The sequence below is a fragment of the Colias croceus genome, chromosome 23, assembly GCF_905220415.1.
Source record: "Colias croceus chromosome 23, ilColCroc2.1".
Classification (NCBI taxonomy): Eukaryota; Metazoa; Arthropoda; class Insecta; order Lepidoptera; family Pieridae; genus Colias; species Colias croceus.
The window spans coordinates 7,685,780-7,702,392 of NC_059559.1; the positions used below are offsets into that span (position 1 = coordinate 7,685,780).

General features: G+C 34.2%; 1 protein-coding gene across 1 annotated transcript in view; it reads left to right on the top strand.

Annotated features, from left to right (window-relative positions):
- Nucleotides 1–16,613, top strand: part of LOC123702232 (protein slit) — a 195,397-nt gene that overhangs the window by 135,740 nt on the left and 43,044 nt on the right. The window lies entirely within an intron of this gene.

Genomic DNA, 16,613 nt, shown 5'->3' on the forward strand with positions numbered 1-16,613 from the left:
CACTGAAGCACTTAATTTGTAATCTAATAAAGCTTACATTTTAGGCTTGATAGAAGTAAGTAAATAATTTTTAAAAAGCAGTTACATAAACCAAGTCGTCTATTATTATCAAACGAATCTTCTTTGCATGAAAATCTATACTTTTTTTTTTATAAAGTACTAGTGGTCCGCCCCGGCTTTGCCCGTGGTACATATTTCTCAATAAAAGGTAGCCTATGTCCTTTCTCGGGTATCAAAATATCTCCATACCAAATTTCATGCAAATTGGTTCAGTAGTTAAGAGTGGGCATAAAGGCAGAGAATTTCTAAAGTTATGGGCCCCGCCCTAGCGCGCCATGCCGCGCGCAATCTTTCTTCCATCATACACTCCGCACCCGGCTCATCGTACTTACGTAAAGTTCATCGGACGCTAAATTAAACACAATATTCTTCGCTCGTTCTACGCGTATTTTCGGTAGTTAGTATATTAATGAAATAATTATATAAAACAGTGAAGTTGAAATCATGGCAAATTATGTAATATGATAATTTATTATTATTTTTTATTTATAATTATTGATGATAATCTATATGTACGTATATAATAAAACAGTAAAAAAGTGTAAGTATGTACCTATGTAATATATTCAAAAAAACAATATTAGGGAAACAGTATAGAGCACGAATCCGTAAAAAAATTCTGCCTGTGTGTTTATGTCTGTTTGTTTGTATGATTTGAATGAATGTTATATTGTTGTGTTTATATTATATTTATTATATACTAGCTTTCCGCCCGCGGCATCGCCCGCGCAGTCAAAGAAAAACCCGCATAATTCCCGTTCCCGTGGGATTTCCGGGATAAAACCTATCCTATGTCCTTTCTCGGGTATCAAAATATCTCTATACCAAATTACATGAAAATTGGTTCAGTAGGAGTGATTGAGTAACAGACAGACAGACAGAGTTACTTTCACATTTACAATATTAGTACACTGTACAACATTAGTATAATATTAGTACAAGGTAAATTAGCTTGGAGAAATATTTGCATATCTAGTGGTGTGTATGTCGTGGTCATATTGTAGATTTGCTCATTTCATGAAATGGCCAACATAGTTTGGTCAGATCGTTAAATCGTCAACGTTTCACGATTTGGTCATCGACATTTGGCCAGAACGTATAAAATATAGGTTAGGTTAGACTTTAATAAACAACGCACGAGCCGAGCGAGCAAAGCGAGCGTGCCGCGGCAGCGGCCGGCGAGTGCCAGAAGCGAATCGCTTTAACAAAAATGGTCGAATTTCGTGAAATGGCCATCCACGTTTGGCCAGATCGACGATCTGGCCAAATGTGGATGACCAAATCGTGAAACGTTGGCAATTTAACGATCTGGCCAAACTAAATTGGCCATTTCATGAAATGAGCAAATCTACGATATGGCCACGACATGTATATTACTCAGATCTTAGAGCGCGTTTCCACTATAACGTTCAGGCCTATACAAAAATGTTTCGATATCCTAACATTACTATTTAATGTTATACTTATTCCTAGCAACACTCTGATTTTTGTTTTCAATAAAAACAAGTTTTTATTTGAAAGAAAATGGTTTTGACTTTATAAAAAAAAAATAATTATCATTCAATTTCACGTTCTTGAGCAAACGACAAGACGACTACCGCAATAAAATATCGAGTCCATAATAATTTGTTTCGTTATTAATATTTGACCATAATAATTACGAAACAAAACAAATAAATAAATCGTCACTTGATAGTTGAAAGTGGAAACACGCACAAAACCAGAATTTGCATTCGCGAGTGTATTCATACTTAGGGTTGCCAAACAGTATTCTACTGTTTTTCACTAAATTATACTTTTTACTGCTTAACAAAAAAAAAGTACTTATATACAAAAGACTGTTTTCAGCATCAAAGTGCAGACACATTATTATGTGTTACATTTAGACGCTCACAATTTTTTTTATTTAGTCAGAGGGCACACACTACAATAAATAATGTTTGTTTTGCTAAAATACTGTTTAATAATCTTCATAGACCTGAATAATGAATTATGAATATACGTACTTTATTTCTTGTTGGCAAAAAAGTTGGCAACCCTATTCATAGTGTTTGTCTACACTAATCTACACTAATATTATAAAGAGGAAAACTTTGTTTGTTTGTTTGTTTGATTGTAATGAATAGGCTCATAAACTACTAGACCGATTTTAAAAATTCTTTCACCATTCGAAAGCTACATTATCCACGAGTAACATAGGCTAGGTTTTATCCCGGAAATCCCACGGGAACGGGAACTATGCGGGTTTTTCTTTGAAAACGCGGGCGAAGCCGCAGGCGGAAAGCTAGTGAATGATATGTATTTTATTTGTAACTAGCGGTCCGACCCGGCTTCGCCCGTACATATTTACGTTTTCTCTACATGAGAACCATCCTTGTACTTCAAGGGATACAATAAAAAAAGAATTGAAAAAACACGTGATAACGTGACAACGCGAAACGCGAAATTTTATTGACACTAATTTTACGATAGATTTCAAATAATGAGCAGGTATAACTTTATAATTATTTATACATACACTAATATTATAAAGAGGAAAACTTTGTTTGTTTGTTTGTTTGTTTGATTGTAATGAATAGGCTCATAAACTACTTGACCGATTTTAAAAATTCTTTCACCATTCGAAAGCTACATTATCCACGAGTAACATAGGCTAGGTTTTATCCCGGAAATCCCACGGGAACGGGAACTATGCGGGTTTTTCTTTGAAAACGCGGGCGAAGCCGCAGGCGGAAAGCTAGTGAATGATATGTATTTTATTTGTAACTAGCGGTCCGACCCGGCTTCGCCCGTACATATTTACGTTTTCTCTACATGAGAACCATCCTTGTACTTCAAGGGATACAATAAAAAAAGAATTGAAAAAACACGTGATAACGTGACAACGCGAAACGCGAAATTTTATTGACACTAATTTTACGATAGATTTCAAATAATGAGCAGGTATAACTTTATAATTATTTATACATACACTAATATTATAAAGAGGAAAACTTTGTTTGTTTGTTTGTTTGTTTGATTGTAATGAATAGGCTCATAAACTACTAGACCGATTTTAAAAATTCTTTCACCATTCGAAAGCTACATTATCCACGAGTAACATAGGCTAGGTTTTATCCCGGAAATCCCACGGGAACGGGAACTATGCGGGTTTTTCTTTGAAAACGCGGGCGAAGCCGCAGGCGGAAAGCTAGTGAATGATATGTATTTTATTTGTAATTAGCGGTCCGACCCGGCTTCGCCCGTACATATTTACGTTTTCTCTACATGAGAACCATCCTTGTACTTCAAGGGATACAATAAAAAAAGAATTGAAAAAACACGTGATAACGTGACAACGCGAAACACGAAATTTTATTGACACTAATTTTACGATAGATTTCAAATAATGAGCAGGTATAACTTTATAATTTACTAGAGGTCCGCCCCGGCTTCGCCCGTGGTACATATTTCGCAATAAAAGGTAGCCTATGTGCTTTCTCGGGTATCAAAATATCTCCATACCAAATTTCATGCAAATTGGTTCAGTAGTTTAGGCGTGATTGAGTAACAGACAGACAGACAGAGTTACTTTCGCATTTATAATATAAGTATGGATTATAATAATTATTTATGGGAGTTCACTCATCACTGCACCAGTGATTAGTAATACAGATTGTGAATATATTATATTATATATACCTACTATTCACAACCTATTTACGTTATTTACTGGAACAACCATAGGAATCTACAAATAGGTAGTAGGTAATCATAGTAGTAATGGTAATAAGTAATAATATAATAATTCATAAAAAAATATACCATAAATCTTTCTTGATTTTATTGATGTAACACTATGAATGAAATATTTGTATCCATATAATATATATATATATATATATATATATATATATATGTTTGTATACCTAAGATCGTCGCGTCAATACTCAGCCCACGGAAACGAATTTATGCATAAATTCGTGTGAGTGTGATTAGATATTACATATTTATGTAATATCTAAACTCACCTGCATAAAGTTTCTGAAATGAATCGAAAGTCGTATTTTTTATTAATACATATTAATAAATAATAATTTATTATTTATTATAAATACCTAATAATTATTTATTAATAATATGATTACAATACTATATTAACTTATCTTCGAAAATTAGTTAGATATCATTTAAATATGAATCTCTTTTAGTTCTCGTTTCTGAAGTTTCAATGTTCTTTTGTTGTGTACCATTTTCAAAAAAACAATATTGAAACAATATTATTAAAAAATCGGCGCGTGGCACAGCAATTTGAGCATGGTCTACTCGTCTCAACGGAGCGATAGCGTCTGATGTATGAAATAGAATTATGTTTTTAGCTCCCGGAACGTGCGATGCAAGATGATTTCTTGCGTAATTAAAAATATAGTAAGCGCCAAAAGTGTTTTATCGTGATTAAACCAAAACTATAAGTAATTACAAAAAAGTGGTCGGACAAAGTTCTCACAAATGTTTCAATATAATTGTTTATGAAAAAAAGAACATAATAGGCATTACCATGTCAAGTAAAAAACGTAAAAGTGTGAAATTTAGAGGTAACTTCGTGAATTTTTTCTATCGAGTCAATTTCAATATTTTATGTTTTTGATCTGACAGTATAATCGAAAATATCATCAAGTTTTACATATATTTTATTTTTTATATTTGGTCTTGAATATTACACGTATCAACTAAATGTTGATTGGTGATTTGACTTTATTCGCGTTCTTAAGGCGTGATTGAGTAACAGACAGACAGACAGAGTTACTTTCGCATTTATAATATTAGTATGGATTTCAATAATGTTAACACTACCACAAAACGTGTATAGATTTTCATTCTTTTTGAAGTCGGTGAAAACCTTTTAAAAGTACGAAGATGTACCTACTTATGTATAACTTAAGTGTACATTATGTATGAACTTGAGCGTGCCGCTGAATACATTATAACTTAAAAGATTTTTCTAGACTTTACTAGCTGATGCCCGCGACTTTGTCTGCGTTATATCCTTTTATATATCTACGTATATAGCTGCTAATATTATGTTATATGAAATCATGCATTCAGTGATAATTTTATTAAAATTGGTTCAGCAGTTTCTAAGACAATCTTTTAAAAAAAATTATAAAAAAATAATTAACGAAATCGGTTTAGCCGTTCTCGAGTTATGCGTTTACCAACAATTTTGCGATCCGTTTTTTTTTATATTACTAGCAGTCCGCCCCGGCTTCGCCCGTGGTACATATTTACGTTTTCTCTACATAAGAACCATCCTCGTACTTCAAGGAATATATGTAATAAAAAAAGAATTAACGAAATCGGTTCAGCCGTTCTCAAGTTATGCGCTTACCAACACATTTTGGGATTCATTTTTATATATAAGATAGATTAGTGGTCCGCTCCAGCTTCACCTAGTGTGATATAGTTTTTGACATTGGTCCAGTAGTTCCTGATATTAGCGCGTTCAAACAAACAAACAACACTTGATCTTTGTATTATTATTTCAAGTAAGAATAGATTAAATAAAATATACTTACCTTTCTTCAAGAAAACAACGTTAACATCAAGAAAATTCGATTACTCCGAAAATGGCGCGTGTAAGTACAATGCAGTTTTTCATTTCCAATACAGTGGTGTTAAGCTGGGTATCGACTTCGCGCTCCTGGCGCGCGCGCCATGAATGACCGCGCCGAGAGTGCGTTCCGCGGAGCGCGTTCCAAATAATTGAAGTATATCAACTAAGCGCGCCTGGCGCGCGTGGCAACCGTTCCAGTGTTTGACCGTTCATCATGGAAGCCAGTCGTGTACGAGCAGCAGCAGCTTTTGTAATTATACACAGCATAATAAGAAAGAAAAAACAGAAAACAAAAAGTGCGTTGGAGATAAAAGATCTGTACCGAAAAAGAATGCAGTATGGAGTGCCACTTATAAGAGATATGCAGTTCGAAGTGATAGGAGACACAATAAAAAAATTCACTTCACTTTGGTTATCCATAATTATTACTCGGAGCGCAACAAACACAAAAAATACGACAAACCCGTCTCCATTGGCGCGCGCGCCACGATTGATGCGCGGTAAAAAACCGACACCCGACGGAACGGACCGCTCCGCGTTCGACCGCTCCAACGAACATTATGGCGCGCGTTCCAAACTGGTATCCATTTCACGCGGCTGGAGCGCGAAGTCGATACTCACCTTTAGAATTGCAAATGGCGGACGCGGAGTGAATTTGAAAACTCGAAACTTTGAAATGGCGTATAGCGAAATTTAAATGACTTTAGCATATAAGTAGATTTATTAAATTTTTCAGTTGGATAAGGGAATTATTTATTTAAAACTTTATCTAATACTCTATAGTCTATACTTAATATTATAAAGCTGAAGATTTTGTTTGTTTGTTTGAACGCGCTAATCTCGGGAACTACTGGTCCGATTTGTAAATTATTTCGGGGTTTAATAGCCCATTTATCGACAACGCAAAGACCAACAGAAGCGGAGCCACGCGGGTGAAACCGCGGAGCGCAGCTAGTTTGAAAATACAATTTTTGTTAAAGTAATGACAGCACAATGAACGGCCTTATTACTGTACAGTTATCTCTACCAGGCAAAGCTAGGAATGCTATGTTTTAAAATCTATTTTTACCTACACCACTAATATTATCTAGACGACTATGATTACGATGGCATAGAAAATCTCCTTATCTCACAAGTTAAATAAATTATTAATGTAACTCAACTCACCGTAATAATACAGATTACACAACATGTTCACTCGTTACCCAAATAAGTTAAACACACACTCCCACAAAAACTACTCAAACACACATCCACCCACACTCACTCACATACATGCACATACACACACACGTATACACACACAAACACACACACACACACACACACACACACACACACACACACAAACACTCACACCACACATTCATTGGGTTGGCTATCCCCCTTTTATTTTAAATTTTTGCCTTTGTATAAATTTTCTTTTTGTTTTAACCTTTATCTAGACCACAATGTATTAAGGGAAGGGACTGGCTTTCTTAACACAGGCTATGCCTAGCAAGAGAGCCAGAGCCTCATAATCAATATTGTATATTTTAAAGGTGAAATAAAGATTTATTTTATTTTTTTTATTTTTTATTTTTTTATTATAAATGCGAATGTTTGTGAGGATGGATATATGTACGTATGTTTGTTACTCTTACACGAAAAACTGCTGGTCGAATTTGAATGAAACTTTACCGTGACATAGGATATGAACACATGAACTAATGAAATATTCGCTTTACCCGCGGGTTCGTTCGGGGATGGAACTACACTGAACTGAATTGCTTAAAATTATATTATTTTTATTTTTATACTTTACTTTGATTTCAATAAGTATTTTTGCATCAAATGTCTTGATAAAATATCTTAAGAGACATAATCCTTCGAATTTACATCATTATGATAGGATCCATTTATTTTCAATTTCCCGCCCCCGTGACATTTCGGCGGCCATTTTGAAAGATATCGTTGAAACAATAGAACGACTTTAATGTCCCGTGAGAATTTAAAGGTTAAGATTGTATTATCTTAAATGTGAAGAAATGTTAAATTTATTAAATACCACAAAAATGTTTTAGTTAATTTTTCCTGAATTCCATCCATTTATTCTTTTCTTGAAGTCGGTTTTAAGTGATACATGTTTACGTTAAAAAAAGTGCTTTTTGAAAATATGCATCAAATAAAAATTGTTATAAATCTATATTGACATGATTTTAAAAGAGCAACTACGGAGTTTTTCTTCTTCGTACTGCTTTCGGTGGTAAATGGTAAAAATATATAATGACGATTCAAAAGTGCTAGAAGAAGTCCAATTGAATTAATAAATGTTTGAGTTTGAGTTGATAATTAATATAGATCCCTATTACCTCCCCTGCTAAAAAAGTAGTTCAAACTATACTGTACGACGATCCCTTAGAGCAATATTACTTCCAGTGTGGAATAATGACAGCGATATACAAATCGTCTAGGTAGCACTATCACTTTCCCAGTATAGTTTAAAGACGGGAGGAAGGCAAACACAAACTCAAAGATTTATTTATTCAATTAGACTTCTTCTAGAAGCACTTTTTAATCGTCATGACTCATGACATAGTTTTACCATTTACCACCGATTTGGAAAGCAGTTTCTGCAGAGTCTATCCGGCAAACTCGGTAGTTGCCTTAAAATCGCTTCTTTATAGCTGAGCTCCGCGGTTTTACCCGCAGTGCTCTGCACCTGTTGGTTTCAGCGAAATGATAATTATATAGCCTAAATCCTTCCTCGATAAATGGGATATCTAAAACGGAAGAATTTTTCAAATCAGACCAGTAGTTCCTGAGATTAGCGCGTTCAAACAAACAAACTCTTCATCTTTATAATATTAAGTATAGAACCAGGTCGTTGTAAAAACATACAACGCCCCATACCCCATCGTTCTTGCATGAATAATTCCGATGCAATTTGTCCCCGGGGGCCATGGGGGCGTAACTGTATCCTTTGTAACTCGGGGGCTTCCGAATTTGTAAGTGAATTCTTTTTTATTATAACTTCTTTGGGGTTTTTTATGAATGCTTGAAAATTTTATGCAATTAAGAAATGTGTACATTTACAAGAACATTTTACATAAATTGTATAAGTAGCTGTGTCCCGCGGTTTTACCCGCATTGCTCCGATCCTATTGGTCTTAGCGTTATGATAATATAATCTGTATAGCCAGTAGCCTATTAATAGCCTCCTTCGATAAATGCACTATTACTATACAGGGTGTCCCACTATCGGTATACTAAGCGCGAAGGGACTTGTAGTTTTGCATACACTGATCACGTAAAAAATAATTAAACAACAAAATTACGTCAAAATTTTTTTTGCTAAATTTGCCTGAAAATTCATGTTTTCTTCTTTAGCTTCGCGCAGCCGGCATATACCGCATCTCTAATGTGAGCCGTTGGTCTATGAAAACATAATCTTTAACGATAGCTCACGTGCTGGTGGCAAAATGGGGCGTGTTGCTTGTTAGAGGTGTACACTGTACACATAGAGTTTTAAGAATTCATCTATTTGAAAAAAAAATGCATCTGGAATTTTATACGTATTTTTTACGTACTCAGCGTATGCAAAACTATAACCTCCTTTAAGCTTAGTAGTTAGTATACCGACCGCGGCGGGACTCTACAAAGAAATCTCTCTACTCAAATCGTAACCGTAGTTCCTGAGAATAGCCTGTTCAACTAAACAAACAAACTCTTCAGCTTTATAATATTATAGAGATTTGCTTCACTGTATAATTCGTAAAAAATTTATATTTTTTTGGGTTTCGAAACGAAGAAAAACTCCTTTTTATAATGTTAGTTTAGAAATTCTTTAATTAAATCATGAAAAATACAAAAAGCACTTCATTACAATTATGTTAAAGTTAAAAACGCATTAGAGTAATTTTCTTTTATTCTCAAATAGAATAAACTTCAAACAAAGCTCATTAACGGCGCTCACTTCCGGTAAGATGGCCGCGCTTCCGGCTCCTGTCGTCTACCCTCTTTCCGGTCGAGTTTATTGGTACTTTATATTTACGTGAAAAAACGAAATTTTGTACATTTTCTTTTTCACGTTGCCTTGGTAACGAAAATCTATACTTAATATATAATTATAAAGCAGAAAGAGTTTGTTTGTTTGAACGCGCTAATCTCAGGAACTACTGTTAGGTACCTACGATTTGAACAATTAGGAAAAATTTAAATACAAAGATTATCACTATATAGTATAAAACAAAGTCGCTTTCTCTGTCCCTAAGTCCCTTTGTATGCTTAAATCTTTAAACGGAAACGGATTTTGATGCGGTTTTTAATAGATACAGTGATTCAAGAGGATGGTTTTAGTATATAATTTATTAGGTTTTAGGCAAAGCAGGCGAAGCCGCGGGCGGAAAGCTGTTACATAAAATAATTTAAAAAATATTGGAAAATTCACAAATTTTCATCACATGAAGTTTTGGTAAAATTAAATTAAACTCGGAAAATGGCGCCTCACTGAATTTCAAGCAAATTTAATTTGTAGGCGCTGCTGAAATTCGTTATATATTCGCCTTTGATGCTGAAAAAAATATTATGTGAATCCTAGCAGTCCGCCCCCGCTTCGCCCGTGGTACATATTTCGCAATAAAATTTCTTTCTTAGGATCTAAAGGTTGTCTGTGCCAAATTTCATCAAAATCGGTTGAGAGGTTTAAGCGGGAAAGCGTAACAGACAGACAGAGTTACTTTCGCATTTATAATATTAGTAGGGATTGTAGATAGTAATAAAGTTTGAATTTAAAATTTAACTTGAACAAAAATATCCTATTTCATTATTTATTTTTTAAAATGTCGAATATAATATAGATTTTGACCCACTTCAAACGGACAGATTTAATTCAAACTTTGTACACTTATCAAGAATCAGTGATAATACAATAATTTCATGAATTTAAGCGTGTTTTTTAAATATACATATAAAATTTTAGATATGGATTATAATATACTAGCTTTCCGCCCGCGGCTTCACCCGCATTGCGTAAAACAATAAATTATAAACTATAATCTTCCTTCACCACTATCTATTAAAAACCGCATTAAAATCCGTTGCGTAGTTTTAAACACTTCTAAAGCATAGGTACTTAGGGACATAGGGACAGAGAAAGCGACTTTGTTTAAAAGGTACTAGTTATGTAGTTATCATGTCAAAATACATCTTAAAAGTTTCAAATGGATCTTAATTATAACCTAAATTAATTCTCGTTTCACGTTTTGGGAAGTGACGTCAATTAATAAGCAATTACACAGAGTGTCGCAGTAATAGAGCGGAAGTGCCGCCATTTTGTGTGGCGGAAGTCAATTATCTATCATATTTAATATTTGATTTAAATGTATGTTATGTAACGTTGTTAATAATTTGATTAACTCCATTTCGTTTATATTTCCGTGATGTAGTGCAGAATAATACAAACTAGCTGTGCTCCGCGGTTTTACCCGCAGTTCTCAGCTCCTGTTGGTTTTAGCGAGATGATATACAGGGTTAGTTTCAATGACCGGCCAAATTTTCAGAAATGGTTCAGAATCGATAACATTTTCGATCTAATGAAAAAAAAAACGGTTTTTTTAAATAAGATTTCATTCCTGTCCGTCACTAAAAAGCGAACGTGTGGACATTACAAAAGCACAATTCAGTTCAACAACCTAGATTGGCTTCTACCTAGCACACACATAAATTTGGCGATGCGCGCACGCACACAAGTGCATTGATTATCGCGTGTTTACGATTTAGGAAATTTTTAAGACATTTTCAAATGAATGCTTTTATTTTTTTTTGTATTCAACAATAATATTTAAAATGTACCTACCTTTGGTTTAATATCTAGATCTTAATTTTAAATTTTGGCTGGTCATTGAAAACTAACCCTGTATAGCATATAGCCTTCCTCGATAAATGGGCTAACTAACACCGAAAGATTTTTTCAAATCGGACCAGTAGTTCCCGAGATTAGCGCGTTCAGCTTGGACACAATACTATGGCATTTTCCTTAAAATCAAAGTATATCTAAGTACCTATTCATAATTTAGACGATTGTAATGTTTCAAAACCCTTAGTTTTCCCTACAACTATTTTCCTCAAAAACTACCCCTCACAATTATATGTATAATAAAGCCCTGCACCTTCGATACAAACGCAAGGGCAGCTCAACAGCATTTTGTGAACACTCTGAACAAAAGGCTAATAGCGCCCTTAACACAATGCTTCGAGGGCTTCATACACCTGGCATACCATGTAAAGCAGTGTTACTTCCAGTGTGAAAGAGATGGCGCTAGACGACCTATATAGCGCTGTCCCTCTTCCACAGTGGAAGAAATACTGCTTTATATGGTAACTCTTGATGAGAGATTCATGTGCTGAATCGACTACCTAGTTAATATTTTGGCTCAACTAATGAACCGCCATTTTGTTATGTTATAACTTAAACTAATCCTAACTAATTAATAATCTAAGTAATTCTAAGCACTTATATTTTGTAAAGTATGAGTCAGGTAAAGCAAAATTTTCTTGATATGCATAATGCAATATAGAGAGAGAATATAGAAAGAGATTTTACGGTAGTTAAAGACAGAATAAAAAGATATATTAAATACAAACCGAAATCAGTAAAAACCAGTATACAGGGTGTAATCGTTAAGTGTGCACAGGCGATTATTCCGTAACTACTACAGATATAAAAAAAACTTTAAACTAATATCGAAAGTACTTAACCTAATGAGTAAAATGGCCATAATAAATTTTTAAAAATAAAACGAGAAATATCTAAGAAATTAACTTGAAACCCTCCCATACATTTAGTATGAGATACGAATATCCCATGTACCTAGTGCACACTAAAAGTTTTGCGTTTCTAGCCACCCATAAATGTTTGAATTTTGAATGTTATATTTTTTTAACCTATGAAGTCTCATAAGTTGAGGAAAAAAAAAATTTGGCTGGAAGCTCGTGTCAATTTTTTTTTATCTCAAGTTGAAGTTCGTTGTCCGTAGCAAAAACGGAACTAACACGAAACAATTTTAGGGCGATGATTTTTGATGATTTTAAAAGTTCGCTTTCTCCGAAAGCTTGCACTGCTCGTCTTCAAAATACTTTTGGGAGGGAAGCACATTATTTGAGCACTGTAAGGCATTGATATGCTGAATTTCATCGCGGCCGTGTTTCTCTTCATGATGAAATTCGTGAAGGTCGACCCTCAACTGCGATCACGGAGGAAAATATGGCTACCATCAGACGACTAATTTAAGAAAATTGCCATATCACTTATTAGGATATTCGAGGACATTTGGGGATTGGTATGAGACAAATTCAGAAAATTTTACATGAACATTTCAAAGTTGGGAAGATTGGTTGCCGGTGAATTGCTCCCAAACTCACTCCAGAACAAAAACGACATCGAGTAGATTGGTGTTAAGAAATGCTATTAAAATACAATTACGGACATTCTAATGCCGTGTATAATATCGTGACAGGATATGAAATATGTATATATGGTTATATTCCAGAAAGAAAACACCAATATTATTTGTGGGTGTTTGAAAGTGACAGCAAACCAACCAAATTGAGGCAGGCGAGAAGGGTTGGCAAACAAATGATTGCATTATTTTTCTCTAAGACGAATCCTGTCTGCACTATCCCACTTGAGTAACAAAAGACTGTTAATGCCGAGTGGTACACCACTATTTTTTTGCCCAATGTCTTAAAAAAAATAAGAGAAAAGCGACCTAGAAGTCGCATCTTGTTGCACCATGACAGTTCTTCGGCGCACACCGCGAACAAAACAAAGTCATTTTTGGCTACTGAAAAAATAGAGCACGTGACTCATGCCGCACGCAGTCCTAACCTAGCACCTTGCGATTTCTTCCTTTTCCCAAAAATCTATGATTCAATGAGTGGTTCGACATTTACGAGGCCAGAAGAGGCCGTGGTTGCTTTCAAACAGCACGCAGAAAACATACCCTCGGACCAATGGTCCTCATGTTTCCAGAAATGGTTTGAACGGATGAAAAAGTGTTTTAAATGTAGCGGAGAATACTTTAAAAAGTAGTAAATATAATATTGGACAAATAAATTGTTTTGTTTATTAGTTACGCAAAACTTTCAGTGTGGCCCACGTATATGGGTTGATCCAAAAGTAATGATAATCAATATTAAACAAGGTCATTACAGTAACAGTTATTATTATAACTGTTATAATAATTATGTTATAGTTCTCTAGATAGTCTTCTAACTAGAAAATATACTTCAATATGTTTTTTCCTAAACTTAAAAAAAAAACTTGGACTTCATCCACAAAAACCCCTCCACGCGGCCATCACTTCGCTGTCGTCTTAAAATAATTTATTGCTAAGAAAGTGTTTCTTGTGCCGAGGAAAGAGATAAAAGTAAATAGGAGCTAGATCTAAAAATTAGGGTAGGTGTTCAAGCATTTGGAATGCCGATTTTTGAATGGCAGCCATCGCAACTGACGCTTTGTGATCTGGTGCGTTGCTTGGTGAAACAGCGTTCAGGTCCGCAGTTTGCCATGTCTCTTTTCCTTACTAACCTACCGCAATCTTTTAATTTGGTCTGTTTAGTAAGAGCCCAATAAAGTGGCTACCTTTTTAAAATATTCTACCATAATTATTCCTTCAGCGTCCCAAAAAACTACCGCTTTAATCTAACCTACTGATTTTCACTTTGAATTTCTTCATCGTCACATTGGAAGCTCGCATCCAGGACATTGATTGTTTTTTGGTTTCAGCAAAAACATGGTGAACGCGGGTAACGTCAATGATCACAAAACGTGACAAAAAATTATCCTGATATCATTAAAAATTTAGAAATTTACCCTCTACATGTCGAATCGTTGTTTCTTCTTTTCGTCGGGAAACATTCTGGCACGCACGGTTCACATTCAAATTAATGTAAATAATTGGAAACGTGGCCTGTTGATATGATTTTTTTGTGATTACTTAGTGAATACATGAGCAAGCAAAAAACATTTATTTTATATTTTTATGTGCACAGGAAATACCCAATTATCATTACTTTTGGTTCAACCTAGTACATTTAATATGAAAGATTTTAGCTTTTTCTTTCTTTTTTTGGTTTTCTGCTTTAATTACTTCGCAAATTTGAAAATAAGTTCATTTAGAAACTGTAAATATAGCTCCTCATTGTATTGCACAATGAGAACATCACTTCGAAAATCTGCTATGAATACAAAATGTATGGGAGCGTTTAATGTAACATTTTTGGATATTTCTCGTTTTATTTTTAAAAAGTTATTATGGCCATTTTACTCATTAGGTTAAGTACTTTCGATATCAGTTTAAAGTTTTTTTGGTATCTGCAATAGTTACGGAATAATCGCTTGTGCACACTTAACGATTACACCCTGTATACTGACATCCAATATTCACCCCTCAAAGCGATGTTCATTACACGGGTATTATCAAGTTTGATCTATATCTTTGACTATTATAGATTTTCTATCTTTCAGCCCTATTATTACTTCAACGTGTCTCTGCCAGACAAATCTTACTAATATTATAAATGCAAAGGTTTATGGTTATGAACGTTTTATTGACTCTTAGAGCAAGTGCTTAAGCTTAAGCCGGTTACTCACGTATCCTGCCGCTGGGCCAATATTGGAACAATCACGGTTGCACCACGGTCGGAGCAATTTCAACTGTACTCTAAATTGCCCCAGCTTGCCTATACACATCACAATTAAGAAGCCAATTAAGGATGTAATTCCAATATTGCCCCTTCGGCAGGTACGTGAGTAACCGGCTTTACTCGAAGAAAATAATAAAAACACAGCACTTTTTAATCCAGTTATTAAAATGAAACGCTTTAGAGTATTCTGAGCGTGGTTAAAGACCTTTAAACCGAAACTTAGCAAATCTCCAAAGTACCTTTTAGAAGGCACTTACACATAAAAATCTTACAATTTACATACAAATATTGTATTATTATGTACTATCTGTGCCCTGCGGTTTTACCGGCATTGCCCCGCTCCTGATGTTAGTCTTAGCGTGATGATAATTATATAGCCAATAATCATAACCGATAAATGGGTTATCTAACACCGAAAGCATATTTAAAATTGGACCAGCAGTTCCTGAGATTAACGCGTTAAAGAAAACAATAAAACTCATCAACTGTATAATATTAGTATAGAATTTTTAAACATTGAATGCAGTGAGGAAAACGTGCAGTGATGTTTATTATAATTCGTAATTAGCCAATTAAAAATATAAAAAATACAAGTAGAAATCTATATTATACATAGTGAAATAAACTTGTTTTTTTTTTGTGGCGAAGCCGGGACCAGTGGCTAGTATCATAATATAATATATTCTATGTATCAATTATAAAATTTAATATGTTTAATTTGAATTCCCAAACACATTTTCCGTCAAACATTCGCACATTTCCTCCGGGTTCCTTCAACTAATGTATTATTAATTCTACACCCAATATCCCAAACTGTGGATATCAGACAAAGACCGAGCTATAATAAATGGATAAACCCTCAAACAAAAAAATAATAATTTTCATCTGTTCTAAACGTATTATTATTATTAATACTTCAATGATTATTATAAAGATAATGGAAAGTCCTATAAATGTGATTAAACATTTTCTGTATATATTGCTCTGTCTAACTTTTCTGTCAGATAAAATGACAAATGTGTGAAAATATATCACAAAAAGAATTAGTTATTCAAAGGTAAAGCAAGTGGTGTAACTGACCCTTATAATAATTAATTTATAAAATGTGTTTACATTAGCTAAATTTAAGATAATTTATATTATATTCCCTCTACCAGAGCTTTATGCGAGGAGCGAGTGCCTTTCTTCCTAATAATAATTAGGAGAGCCACATAATATATTTATATTAATTATTATTAAATAGGAGAGCCACATAATTTAAACTTTGAACACC